This window comes from Chiloscyllium plagiosum, unplaced genomic scaffold (genome assembly GCF_037043375.1).
Source record: "Chiloscyllium plagiosum isolate Xiang-an unplaced genomic scaffold, Cpla_swu_hap1 HiC_scaffold_42, whole genome shotgun sequence".
Lineage (NCBI taxonomy): Eukaryota > Metazoa > Chordata > Chondrichthyes > Orectolobiformes > Hemiscylliidae > Chiloscyllium > Chiloscyllium plagiosum.
Window position 1 is genome coordinate 61215648 of NW_028270180.1, and position 13793 is coordinate 61229440.

Consider the following 13793-nt stretch of genomic DNA (forward strand, 5'->3'; position numbering starts at 1 on the left):
GCCGAGCGGTCTAAGGCGCTGGATCCAGATTCCTGTCTCGAAAGAGGCGTGGATTCGAATCCCACCACTGCCATTTCTGCTGATCAACTCCAACGCTGCAGCTTGTTAAAATGCTGTTTCGTTGCCCACTGTCTATTGATTTTGAAAACAAAAGTAAAATGTGTTTGCTTCCCAGGGAGTTAACTGTGGTGTGGGATACTGCCATATATTTCAAAATGTCTCTACTGTCATGATCGTGTTCGCCTCCCGCGCGGAAAATCGCAAACAGTTCTGCCGTCCCAGGCAAGTTGAGCTTTTACTGGAACCGAATGGAGACTGTTATTTCATCGCTGTTGTGAAACGAAGTCCTACGGTGACTCTACTCGTTGGTTATTTGGGTTTCTAGCTAATGGGAAAATCGTCCCAATGAATTTCGATGTCATACCTTATTGAATATCTTCCATTTCCGTCCTGGAAACATCGGAAGGGAAAGGTAATCTAATCGAGACTGTGATTGGTGAAATTCACTTTTTACGGCCAATTCTTATTATGTTCTTTCTTTCTCTCTTTTCAGCATTGTCTGGAAAGTGGTGGTGCACTAAGGCTGCAGTATGTTTGAAAGAGTCGTTTGGAAATGCCCTGTTGTTAGTTGTGAGATTACTTTATGACTCATGCCCTCGGACTGTATCACATTTAGCATTCATGCATCTCTGTGTCTGAAAATGCCAGTTTCGTTTGTGTTCCGTGTTAAATGCTTTCTGTTTTGCGATTCGCTCAATACATTTCGATTTAACAGAGTTACTGAGGTAACTTCCAGCAGCAAAAATCCTCAGCTGAGGATCTGTGAAAATTTCACAGAGTATGGTCAGTCGGAGCTAAAGTAAGGAAGTCGTTCGTTTCTGCAGTGTTTCACAATACTACCTTTCCCGTGAGCAGTCGAACAGACTAAATGATTGTGCCACTGACTGCGATGGCAAACTCCGCTAAAAAGTAATCCTTTAAAGCCGGTGGAAGCAACATGACGTTATTGGGGTACATCGTGGAAAAAGATACTTCGGTGGACCTCGTCCATGCTCACCACATAGCCAAAACTAAACAAGTCCCGTTCCCCAGCATTTGGCCCCAAACCCTCTCAACGCACCATATCCAGAAACTCACCCGATTACCTTTGCAATTTTCTGAGTGTAATAGCCTCCTCCGAGCTATTGGAAACAAAAAGGTGAAACGTAGAACGGATTCAACTTTCAGTGCTGGACGCCAGTGAGCCGGAGCACGCGCGGCAGTGGCTCGTTTCTGTAGTGTAGTGGTCATCACGTTCGCCTAACACGCGGAAGGTCCCCAGTTCGAAACTGGGCAGAAACTGTTTTGTTCTTCAACTGCAGCCTTTTACATGGACAAGAGCTGAGCTTTCTTGCATGCTTTCCCATCTGCAAACCTGCCTTCGAATTTGCTTGAACAAATCTGCTCTGGTAGTGAAATGTAATGCAATTCCATTTAATTACAGTGCAAAGCGTTGTTAGGTTTTTCTCCAACCTGGTTCTGATCATATGCCATTCTGTTGGAGAATGTAGTTACCGCCTTCTGATCCTTCCACGAAAAGCAGTACCGCATTTGCCTTCCTTGCGCCGACGGCTCGGTTCAAAGACAGGAAAGAAGCTGATGCGCTGGTGTCACAGCGCACCACGAATTCCTGAACTTGTCTGTCTGTCAAGTGTACCCCAATGTCGTCTCAGAAAGACCTCATTTGGAAGCTGTCAATCGTGATTCAACGTGCGAGAATTGGCACCAGATATCCTGAATCATGTTTTGGAGCAATTCGCACGTTCGTGGCTCATTCAATCAGCAACAGCAATGAAAGAAATTGCACTCTCAGAGGAACCTTTCGACTTGCGCATTCATAGCGTCGCTAGTATTAAGGTCCGCCCCGAGATCTAAGTCATGTTGGAACTGAAACGGTGGAATCGACAGAGAGGCTACAGAATGACATCGCATCCATTTGGTTTTCTTTAAATCACTGACGAGCAGGAAAATGTAAACGGGGAGGGCGAGTGGAGAAGTGAGGCAGTTGCAGCTCTGGTGAAATTCCTTCTTTGTGATTCACTCAGCAACCAGAGACGTGAAGGTGACTCAGGCGTGAAAGCTCTTCACATCGAGAACAAAAAGCACTCAAGGGCAGTTAGCACCTCTTCCGGAGTGAGGGTGGGGTGAGGTAATTACCTTTTGACTTCTGTTACTATGTTCAGAAACTGCCGTTTTGATTGAGGTGAACAGAAACTGCATTTCTAAAAAGCACCATGGAATTTAGCAAAATTTATTGAGTCGCTTGTCGTCGATTCCCACATAGGTTTCCAACGCAGTTGGTATCCATGTGGCTCATGTCCAGGTGTGAACATCTCTGCAGCACATTGCACGGTTAAGGTAAAAGGCAAGGAAAGTGGCTTCTAGAACTGGCTCCGAGGTCAGAGCATTCTCACAATGTGATCTGTCGTTCTCGGATTGTAATGTTACCTCCGGTTTTAGGGTGGAGAACATTCTTTGGGACTCTTATTCTGAAAAAAAAAACAGACACAGCGACTGAAACTATGCTGCACGGTATGATATGGATTACGGCCTGCTCAGGTTTGTGCATTTTCCCTGTCGTCCGGTGTGTTTCATGTTCCGTGTAAACGTGAAAGTCGTCCTGTTTCGAGCAATGGGTGAAATCATTTAGCAAAGCGAGATTCGAAATTGCAGTAATGTCAAGCAGCTCATGGTTATTTGACCAAATCATAAGCGAACCCATATTCTCACGCACTCACAGATACATTTGTAGCTGAAAAGAGTCTGAGAAGATAGACTCAGCTTACCATTGATTTTTGACTGGACTGATGGGCTATCAATATCTGCTGCGAAATTGACATTGTAGCTGTGCGAGTCCGAGAGGACATCCCAGCAGCTGTGCGAGTCCGAGAGGAATCATGGAACCCTTATCATGTGACTTTGCATCTGTTGTTATGCAGGAGGACAATTGGAAATACAAGAAAATGAGGCGGCGCTGCCGTCTGGTAGTGTGGCCGAGCGGTCTAAGGCGCTGGATCCAGGTTCCTGTCTCGAAGGAGGCGTGGATTCGAATCCCACCACTGCCATTTCTGCTGATCAACTCCAACGCTGCAGCTTGTTAAAATGCTGTTTCGTTGCCCACTGTCTATTGATTTTGAAAACAAAAGTAAAATGTGTTTGCTTCCCAGGGAGTTAACTGTGGTGTGGGATACTGCCATATATTTCAAAATGTCTCTACTGTCATGATCGTGTTCGCCTCCCGCGCGGAAAATCGCAAACAGTTCTGCCGTCCCAGGCAAGTTGAGCTTTTACTGGAACCGAATGGAGACTGTTATTTCATCGCTGTTGTGAAACGAAGTCCTACGGTGACTCTACTCGTTGGTTATTTGGGTTTCTAGCTAATGGGAAAATCGTCCCAATGCATTTCGATGTCATACCTTATTGAATATCTTCCATTTCCGTCCTGGAAACATCGGAAGGGAAAGGTAATCTAATCGAGACTGTGATTGGTGAAATTCACTTTTTACGGCCAATTCTTATTATGTTCTTTCTTTCTCTCTTTTCAGCATTGTCTGGAAAGTGGTGGTGCACTAAGGCTGCAGTATGTTTGAAAGAGTCGTTTGGAAATGCCCTGTTGTTAGTTGTGAGATTACTTTATGACTCATGCCCTCGGACTGTATCACATTTAGCATTCATGCATCTCTGTGTCTGAAAATGCCAGTTTCGTTTGTGTTCCGTGTTAAATGCTTTCTGTTTTGCGATTCGCTCAATACATTTCGATTTAACAGAGTTTCTGAGGTAACTTCCAGCAGCAAAAATCCTCAGCTGAGGATCTGGGAAAATTTCACAGAGTATGGTCAGTCGGAGCTAAAGTAAGGAAGTCGTTCGTTTCTGCAGTGTTTCACAATACTACCTTTCCCGTGAGCAGTCGAACAGACTAAATGATTGTGCCACAGACTGCGATGGCAAACTCCGCTAACAAGTAATCCTTTAAAGCCGGTGGAAGCAACATGACGTTATTGGGGTACATCGTGGAAAAAGATACTTCGGTGGACCTCGTCCATGCTCACCAAATAGCCAAAACTAAACAAGTCCCGTTCCCCAGCATTTGGCCCCAAACCCTCTCAACGCACCATATCCAGAAACTCACCCGATTACCTTTGCAATTTTCTGAGTGTAATAGCCTCCTCCGAGCTATTGGAAACAAAAAGGTGAAACGTAGAACGGATTCAACTGTCAGTGCTGGACGCCACTGAGCCGGAGCATGCGCGGCAGTGGCTCGTTTCTGTAGTGTAGTGGTCATCACGTTCGCCTAACACGCGAAAGGTCCCCAGTTCGAAACTGGGCAGAAACTGTTTTGTTCTTCAACTGCAGCCTTTTACATGGACAAGAGCTGAGCTTTCTTGCATGCTTTCCCATCTGCAAACCTGCCTTCGAATTTGCTTGAACAAATCTGCTCTGGTAGTGAAATGTAATGCAATTCCATTTAATTACAGTGCAAAGCGTTGTTAGGTTTTTCTCCAACCTGGTTCTGATCATATGCCATTCTGTTGGAGAATGTAGTTACCGCCTTCTGATCCTTCCACGAAAAGCAGTACCGCATTTGCCTTCCTTGCGCCGACGGCTCGGTTCAAAGACAGGAAAGAAGCTGATGCGCTGGTGTCACAGCGCACCACGAATTCCTGAACTTGTCTGTCTGTCAAATGTACCCCAAGGTCGTCTCAGAAAGACCTCATTTGGAAGCTGTCAATCGTGATTCAACGTGCGAGAATTGGCACCAGATATCCTGAATCATGTTTTGGAGCAATTCGCACGTTCGTGGCTCATTCAATCAGCAACAGCAATGAAAGAAATTGCACTCTCAGAGGAACCTTTCGACTTGCGCATTCATAGCGTCGCTAGTATTAAGGTCCGCCCCGAGATCTAAGTCATGTTGGAACTGAAACGGTGGAATCGACAGAGAGGCTACAGAATGACATCGCATCCATTTGGTTTTCTTTAAATCACTGACGAGCAGGAAAATGTAAACGGGGAGGGCGAGTGGAGAAGTGAGGCAGTTGCAGCTCTGGTGAAATTCCTTCTTTGTGATTCACTCAGCAACCAGAGACGTGAAGGTGACTCAGGCGTGAAAGCTCTTCACATCGAGAACAAAGAGCACTCAAGGGCAGTTAGCAGCTCTTCCGGAGTGAGGGTGGGGTGAGGTAATTACCTTTTGACTTCTGTTACTATGTTCAGAAACTGCCGTTTTGATTGAGGTGAACAGAAACTGCATTTCTAAAAAGCACCATGGAATTTAGCAAAATTTATTGAGTCGCTTGTCGTCGATTCCCACATAGGTTTCCAACGCAGTTGGTATCCATGTGGCTCATGTCCAGGTGTGAACATCTCTGCAGCACATTGCACGGTTAAGGTAAAAGGCAAGGAAAGTGGCTTCTAGAACTGGCTCCGAGGTCAGAGCATTCCCACAATGTGATCTGTCGTTCTCGGATTGTAATGTTACCTCCGGTTTTAGGGTGGAGAACATTCTTTGGGACTCTTATTCTGAAATAAAAACAGACACAGCGACTGAAACTATGCTGCACGGTATGATGTGGATTACGGCCTGCTCAGGTTTGTGCATTTTCCCTGTCGTGCGGTGTGTTTCATGTTCCGTGTAAACGTGAAAGTCGTCCTGTTTCGAGCAATGGGTGAAATCATTTAGCAAAGCGAGATTCGAAATTGCAGTAATGTCAAGCAGCTCATGGTTATTTGACCAAATCATAAGCGAACCCATATTCTCACGCACTCACAGATACATTTGTAGCTGAAAAGAGTCTGAGAAGATAGACTCAGCTTACCATTGATTTTTGACTGGACTGATGGGCTATCAATATCTGCTGCGAAATTGACATTGTAGCTGTGCGAGTCCGAGAGGACATCCCAGCAGCTGTGCGAGTCCGAGAGGAATCATGGAACCCTTATCATGTGACTTTGCATCTGTTGTTATGCAGGAGGACAATTGGAAATACAAGAAAATGAGGCGGTGCGGCCGGCTGGTAGTGTGGCCGAGCGGTCTAAGGCGTTGGATCCAGGTTCCAGTCTCGAAAGCGGCGTGGATTCTAATCCCACCACTGCCATTTCTGCTGATCAACTCCAACGCTGCAGCTTGTTAAAATGCTGTTTCGGTGCCCACTGTCTATTGATGTTGAAAACAAAAGTAAAATGGGTTTGCTTCCCAGGGAATTAACTGTGGTGTGGGATACTGCCAAATAATTCAAAATATCTCTACTGTCATGACCGTGTTCGCCTCCCGCGCGGAAAATCGCAAACAGTTCTGCCGTCCCAGGCAAGTTGAGCTTTTACTGGAACCGAATGGAGACTGTTATTTCATCGCTGTTGTGAAACGAAGTCCTACGGTGACTCTACTCGTTGTTATTTGGGTTTCTAGCTAATGGGTAAATCGATCCAATGAATTTCGATGTCCTACCTTATTGAATTTCTCACATTTCCTTCATTTCCGTCCTGGAAATATGGGAAGGGAAAGGTAATCTAATCGAGACTGTGATTGGTGAAATTCACTTTTTACGGCCAATTCTTATTATGTTCTTTCTTTCTCTCTTTTCAGCATTGTCTGGAAAGTGGTGGTGCACTAAGGCTGCAGTATGTTTGAAAGAGTCGTTTGGAAATGCCCTGTTGTTAGTTGTGAGATTACTTTATGACTCATGCCCTCGGACTGTATCACATTTAGCATTCATGCATCTCTGTCTCTGAAAATGCCAGTTTCGTTTGTGTTCCGTGTTAAATGCTTTCTGTTTTGCGATTCGCTCAATACATTTCGATTTAACAGAGTTTCTGAGGTAACTTCCAGCAGCAAAAATCCTCAGCTGAGGATCTGGGAAAATTTCACAGAGTATGGTCAGCCGGAGCTAATTTAAGGAAGTCGTTCGTTTCTGCAGTGTTTCACAATACTACCTTTCCCGTGAGCAGTCGAACAGACTAAATGATTGTGCCACAGACTGCGATGGCAAACTCCGCTAAAAAGTAATCCTTTAAAGCCGGTGGAAGCAACATGACGTTATTGGGGTACATCGTGGAAAAAGATACTTCGGTGGACCTCGTCCATGCTCACCACATAGACAAAATTAAACAAGTCCCGTTCCCCAGCATTTGGCCCCAATCCCTCTCAACGCACCATATCCAGAAACTCACCCGATTACCTTTGCAATTTTCTGAGTGTAATAGAATCCTCCGAGCTGTTGGAAACAAAAAGGTGAAACGTAGAACGGATTCAATTTTCAGTGCTGGACGCCACAGAGCCGGCGCACGCACGGCAGTGGCTCGTTTTTGTAGTGTAGTGGTCATCACGTTCGCCTAACACGCGAAAGGTCCCCAGTTCGAAACTGGGCAGAAACTGTTTTGTTCTTCAACTGCAGCCTTTTACATGGACAAGAGCTGAGCTTTCTTGCATGCTTTCCCATCTGCAAACCTGCCTTCGAATTTGCTTGAACAAATCTGCTCTGGTAGTGAAAGGTAATGCAATTCCATTTAATTACAGTGCAAAGCGTTGTTAGGTTTTTCTCCAACATGGTTCTGATCATATGCCATTCTGTTGGAGAATGTACTTACCGCCTTCTGATCCTTCCACGAAAAGCAGTACCGCATTTGCCTTCCTTGCGCCGACGGCTCGGTTCAAAGACAGGAAAGAAGTTGATGCGCTGGTGTCACAGCGCACCACGAATTCCTGAACTTGTCTGTCCGTCAAATGTACCCCAAGGTCGTCTCAGAAAGACCTCATTTGGAAGCTGTCAATCGTGATTCATCGTGCGGGAATTGGCACCTGATATCCTGAATCATGTTTTGGAGCAATTCGCACGTTCGTGGCTCATTCAATCAGCAACAGCAATGAAAGAAATTGCACTCTCAGAGGAACCTTTCGACTTGCGCATTCATAGCGTCGCTAGTATTGAGGTCCGCCCCGAGATCTAAGTCATGTTGGAACTGAAACGGTGGAATCGACAGAGAGGCTACAGAATGACATCGCATCCATTTGGTTTTCTTTAAATCACTGACGAGCAGGAAAATGTAAACGGGGAGGGCGAGTGGAGAAGTGAGGCAGTTGCAACTCTGGTGAAATTCCTTCTTTGTGATTCACTCAGCAACCAGAGACGTGAAGGTGACTCAGGCGTGAAAGCTCTTCACATCGAGAACAAAGAGCACTCAAGGGCAGTTAGCACCTCTTCCGGAGTGAGGGTGGGGTGAGGTAATTACCTTTTGACTTCTGTTACTATGTTCAGAAACTGCCGTTTTGATTGAGGTGAACAGAAACTGCATTTCTAAAAAGCACCATGGAATTTAGCAAAATTTATTGAGTCGCTTGTCGTCGATTCCCACATAGGTTTCCAACGCAGTTGGTATCCATGTGGCTCATGTCCAGGTGTGAACATCTCTGCAGCACATTGCACGGTTAAGGTAAAAGGCAAGGAAAGTGGCTTCTAGAACTGGCTCCGAGGTCAGAGCATTCCCACAATGTGATCTGTCGTTCTCGGATTGTAATGTTACCTCCGGTTTTAGGGTGGAGAACATTCTTTGGGACTCTTATTCTGAAATAAAAACAGACACAGCGACTGAAACTATGCTGCACGGTATGATGTGGATTACGGCCTGCTCAGGTTTGTGCATTTTCCCTGTCGTGCGGTGTGTTTCATGTTCCGTGTAAACGTGAAAGTCGTCCTGTTTCGAGCAATGGGTGAAATCATTTAGCAAAGCGAGATTCGAAATTGCAGTAATGTCAAGCAGCTCATGGTTATTTGACCAAATTATAAGCGAACCCATATTCTCACGCACTCACAGATACATTTGTAGCTGAAAAGAGTCTGAGAAGATAGACTCAGCTTACCATTGATTTTTGACTGGACTGATGGGCTATCAATATCTGCTGCGAAATTGACATTGTAGCTGTGCGAGTCCGAGAGGACATCCCAGCAGCTGTGCGAGTCCGAGAGGAATCATGGAACCCTTTTCATGTGACTTTGCATCTGTTGTTATGCAGGAGCACAATTGGAAATATATGAAAATGAGGCGGCGCGGCCGGCTGGTAGTGTGGCCGAGCGGTCTAAGGCGCTGGATCCAGGTTCCAGTCTCGAAAGGGGCGTGGATTCGAATCCCACCACTTCCATTTCTGCTGATCAACTCCAACGCTGCAGCTTGTTAAAATGCTGTTTCGGTGCCCACTGTCTATTGATGTTGAAAACAAAAGTAAAATGGGTTTGCTTCCCAGGGAATTAACTGTGGTGTGGGATACTGCCAAATATTTCAAAATGTCTCTACTGTCATGATCGTGTTCGCCTCCCGCGCGGAAAATCGCAAACAGTTCTGCCGTCCCAGGCAAGTTGAGCTTTTACTGGAACCGAATGGAGACTGTTATTTCATCGCTGTTGTGAAACGAAGTCCTACGGTGACTCTACTCGTTGTTATTTGGGTTTCTAGCTAATGGGAAAATCGTTCCAATGAATTTCGATGTCATACCTTATTGAATATCTTCCATTTCCGTCCTGGAAACATCGGAAGGGAAAGGTAATCTAATCGAGACTGTAATTGGTGAAATTCACTTTTTCCGGCCAATTCTTATTATGTTCTTTCTTTCTCTCTTTTCAGCATTGTCTGGAAAGTGGTGGTGCACTAAGGCTGCAGTATGTTTGAAAGAGTCGTTTGGAAATGCCCTGTTGTTAGTTGTGAGATTACTTTATGACTCATGCCCTCGGACTGTATCACATTTAGCATTCATGCATCTCTGTGTCTGAAATTGCCAGTTTCGTTTGTGTTCCGTGTTAAATGCTTTCTGTTTTGCGATTCGCTCAATACATTGCGATTTAACAGAGTTTCTGAGGTAACTTCCAGCAGCAAAAATCCTCAGCTGAGGATGTGGGAAAATTTCACAGAGTATGGTCAGTCGGAGCTAAAGTAAGGAAGTCGTTCGTTTCTGCAGTGTTTCACAATACTACCTTTCCCGTGAGCAGTCGAACAGACTAAATGATTGTGCCACAGACTGCGATGGCAAACTCCGCTAAAAAGTAATCCTTTAAAGCCGGTGGAAGCAACATGACGTTATTGGGGTACATCGTGGAAAAAGATACTTCGGTGGACCTCGTCCATGCTCACCACATAGCCAAAATTAAACAAGTCCCGTTCCCCATCATTTGGCCCCAATCCCTCTCAACGCACCATATCCAGAAACTCACCCGATTACCTTTGCAATTTTCTGAGTGTAATAGCCTCCTCCACTTCCTCTGGTAGAGCATTCCAAACACGCACAACCTTCTTTTTGGGAAATGTGCCCCAAGTCCTTTGTCACTTTCAGCCCACTCACCTTAAAGCTATGCTGTCGAGTTTTCAACTCACACCAACTTGGGTAAAACACGTAAATACTCAGTTTACCACCCTTCAATAAGGTCATGTCGCAGCTGTTACGCAGCAGGGAAAGTTTATTCCACCAGCCTATTCCATCTCGCCCCACGGTACAAACATCGACGACATCTTTATCTATATCTTGTCAGCAATTTTAAGTGTCTTTTTTCTTACGTTTTCAAGATGTCAATTACGCTGGACAACAACGAGCTATTGGAAACAAAAAGGTGAAACGTAGAACGGATTCAACTTTCAGTGCTGGACGCCACTGAGCCGGAGCACGGGCGGCAGTGGCTCGTTTCTGTAGTGTAGTGGTCATCACGTTCGCCTAACACGCGAAAGGTCCCCAGTTCGAAACTGGGCAGAAACTGTTTTGTTCTTCAACTGCAGCCTTTTACATGGACAAGAGCTGAGCTTTCTTGCATGCTTTCCCATCTGCAAACCTGCCTTCGAATTTGCTTGAACAAATCTGCTCTGGTAGTGAAATGTAATGCAATTCCATTTAATTACAGTGCAAAGCGTTGTTAGGTTTTTCTCCAACCTGGTTCTGATCATATGCCATTCTGTTGGAGAATGTAGTTACCGCCTTCTGATCCTTCCACGAAAAGCAGTTCCGCATTTGCCTTCCTTGCGCCGATGGCTCGGTTCAAAGACAGGAAAGAAGCAGATGCTCTGGTCTCACAGCGCACCACGAATTCCTGAACTTGTCTGTCCGTCAAATGTACCCCAAGGTCGTCTCAGAAAGACCTCATTTGGAAGCTGTCAATCGTGATTCATCGTGCGAGAATTGGCACCTGATATCCTGAATCATGTTTTGGAGCAATTCGCACGTTCGTGGCTCATTCAATCAGCAACAGCAATGAAAGAAATTGCACTCTCAGAGGAACCTTTCGACTTGCGCATTCATAGCGTCGCTAGTATTGAGGTCCGCCCCGAGATCTAAGTCATGTTGGAACTGAAACGGTGGAATCGACAGAGAGGCTACAGAATGACATCGCATCCATTTGGTTTTCTTTAAATCACTGACGAGCAGGAAAATGTAAACGGGGAGGGCGAGTGGAGAAGTGAGGCAGTTGCAGCTCTGGTGAAATTCCTTCTTTGTGATTCACTCAGCAACCAGAGACGTGAAGGTGACTCAGGCGTGAAAGCTCTTCACATCGAGAACAAAGAGCACTCAAGGGCAGTTAGCACCTCTTCCGGAGTGAGGGTGGGGTGAGGTAATTACCTTTTGACTTCTGTTACTATGTTCAGAAACTGCCGTTTTGATTGAGGTGAACAGAAACTGCATTTCTGAAAAGCACCATGGAATTTAGCAAAATTTATTGAGTCGCTTGTCGTCGATTCCCACATAGGTTTCCAACGCAGTTGGTATCCATGTGGCTCATGTCCAGGTGTGAACATCTCTGCAGCACATTGCACGGTTAAGGTAAAAGGCAAGGAAAGTGGCTTCTAGAACTGGCTCCGAGGTCAGAGCATTCTCACAATGTGATCTGTCGTTCTCGGATCGTCATGTTACCTCCGGTTTTAGGGTGGAGAACATTCTTTGGGTTTCTTATTCTGAAAAAAAAAACAGACACAATGACTGAAACTATGCTGCACGGTATGATGTGGATTACGGCCTGCTCAGGTTTGTGCATTTTCCCTGTAGTCCGGTGTGTTTCGTGTTCCGTGTAAACGTGAAAGTCGTCCTGTTTCGAGCAATGGGTGAAATCATTGAGCAAAGCAAGAATGGAAATTCCAGTAATGCCAAGCAGCTCATGGTTATTTGACCAAATCATAAGCGAACACATATTCTCACGCACTCACAGATACATTTATAGCTGAAAAGAGTCTGAGAAGATAGACTGAGCTTACCATTGTTTTTTTGCCTGGATTGATGGGCTATCAGTATCTGCTGCGAAATTGACATTGTTGCCGGGCACATCCCAGCAGCTGTGCGAGTCCGAGAGGAATCATGGAACCCTTTTCATGTGACTTTGCATCTGTTGTTATGCAGGAGCACAATTGGAAATATACGAAAATGAGTCGGCGCGGCCCGCGGGTAGTGTGGCCGAGCGGTCTAAGGCGCTGGATCCAGATTCCAGTCTCGAAAGGGGCGTGGATTCGAATCCCACCCCTGCCATTTCTACTGATCAACTCCAACGCTGCAGCTTGTTAAAATGCTGTTTCGGTGCCCACTGTCTATTGATGTTGAAAACAAAAGTAAAATGGGTTTGCTTCCCAGGGAATTAACTGTGGTGTGGGATACTGCCAAATATTTCAAAATGTCTCTACTGTCATGATCGTGTTCGCCTCCCGCGCGGTAAATCGCAAACAGTTCTGCCGTCCCAGGCAAGTTGAGCTTTTACTGGAACCGAATGGAGACTGTTATTTCATCGCTGTTGTGAAACGAAGTCCTACGGTGACTCTACTCGTTGTTATTTGGGTTTCTAGCTAATGGGAAAATCGTTCCAATGAATTTCGATGTCCTACCTTATTGAATATCTTCCATTTCCGTCCTGGAAACATCGGAAGGGAAAGGTAATCTAATCGAGACTGTGATTGGTGAAATTCACTTTTTACGGCCAATTCTTATTATGTTCTTTCTTTCTCTCTTTTCAGCATTGTCTGGAAAGTGGTGGTGCACTAAGGCTGCAGTATGTTTGAAAGAGTCGTTTGGAAATGCCCTGTTGTTAGTTGTGAGATTACTTTATGACTCATACCCTCGGACTGTATCACATTTAGCATTCATGCATCTCTGTGTCTGAAAATGCCAGTTTCGTTTGTGTTCCGTGTTAAATGCTTTCTGTTTTGCGATTCGCTCAATACATTTCGATTTAACAGAGTTTCTGAGGTAACTTCCAGCAGCAAAAATCCTCAGCTGAGGATGTGGGAAAATTTCACAGAGTATGGTCAGTCGGAGCTAAAGTAAGGAAGTCGTTCGTTTCTGCAGTGTTTCACAATACTACCTTTCCCGTGAGCAGTCGAACAGACTAAATGATTGTGCCACAGACTGCGATGGCAAACTCCGCTAAAAAGTAATCCTTTAAAGCCGGTGGAAGCAACATGACGTTATTGGGGTACATCGTGGAAAAAGATACTTCGGTGGACCTCGTCCATGCTCACCACATAGCCAAAATTAAACAAGTCCCGTTCCCCAGCATTTGGCCCCAATCCCTCCCAACGCACCATATCCAGAAACTCACCCGATTACCTTTGCAATTTTCTGAGTGTAATAGCCTCCTCCACTTCCTCTGGTAGAGCATTCCAAACACGCACAACCTTCTTTGTGGGAAATGTGCCCCAAGTCCTTTGTCACTTTCAGCCCACTCACCTTAAAGCTATGCTGTCGAGTTTTCAACTCACACCAACTTGGGTAAAACACGTAAATACTCAGTTTACCACCCTTCAAT

The 13793-nt window shown here is 45.3% G+C and overlaps 1 long non-coding RNA gene and 4 other non-coding genes across 6 annotated transcripts in view; 4 read left to right on the forward strand and 1 right to left on the reverse strand.

Annotated features, from left to right (window-relative positions):
- Positions 1-13793, reverse strand: part of LOC148137832 (uncharacterized) — a 115509-nt gene that overhangs the window by 60236 nt on the left and 41480 nt on the right. The gene's annotated exons all lie outside the window — the stretch shown is intronic.
- trnav-aac (transfer RNA valine (anticodon AAC)) lies at positions 1269-1341 on the forward strand. Its single transcript has one exon. It is a non-coding gene; the product is annotated as a tRNA-Val (tRNA).
- trnav-aac (transfer RNA valine (anticodon AAC)) lies at positions 4300-4372 on the forward strand. Its single transcript has one exon. It is a non-coding gene; the product is annotated as a tRNA-Val (tRNA).
- On the forward strand, positions 7338-7410 carry trnav-aac (transfer RNA valine (anticodon AAC)). Its single transcript has one exon. It is a non-coding gene; the product is annotated as a tRNA-Val (tRNA).
- Positions 10699-10771, forward strand: trnav-aac (transfer RNA valine (anticodon AAC)). The gene has a single exon. It is a non-coding gene; the product is annotated as a tRNA-Val (tRNA).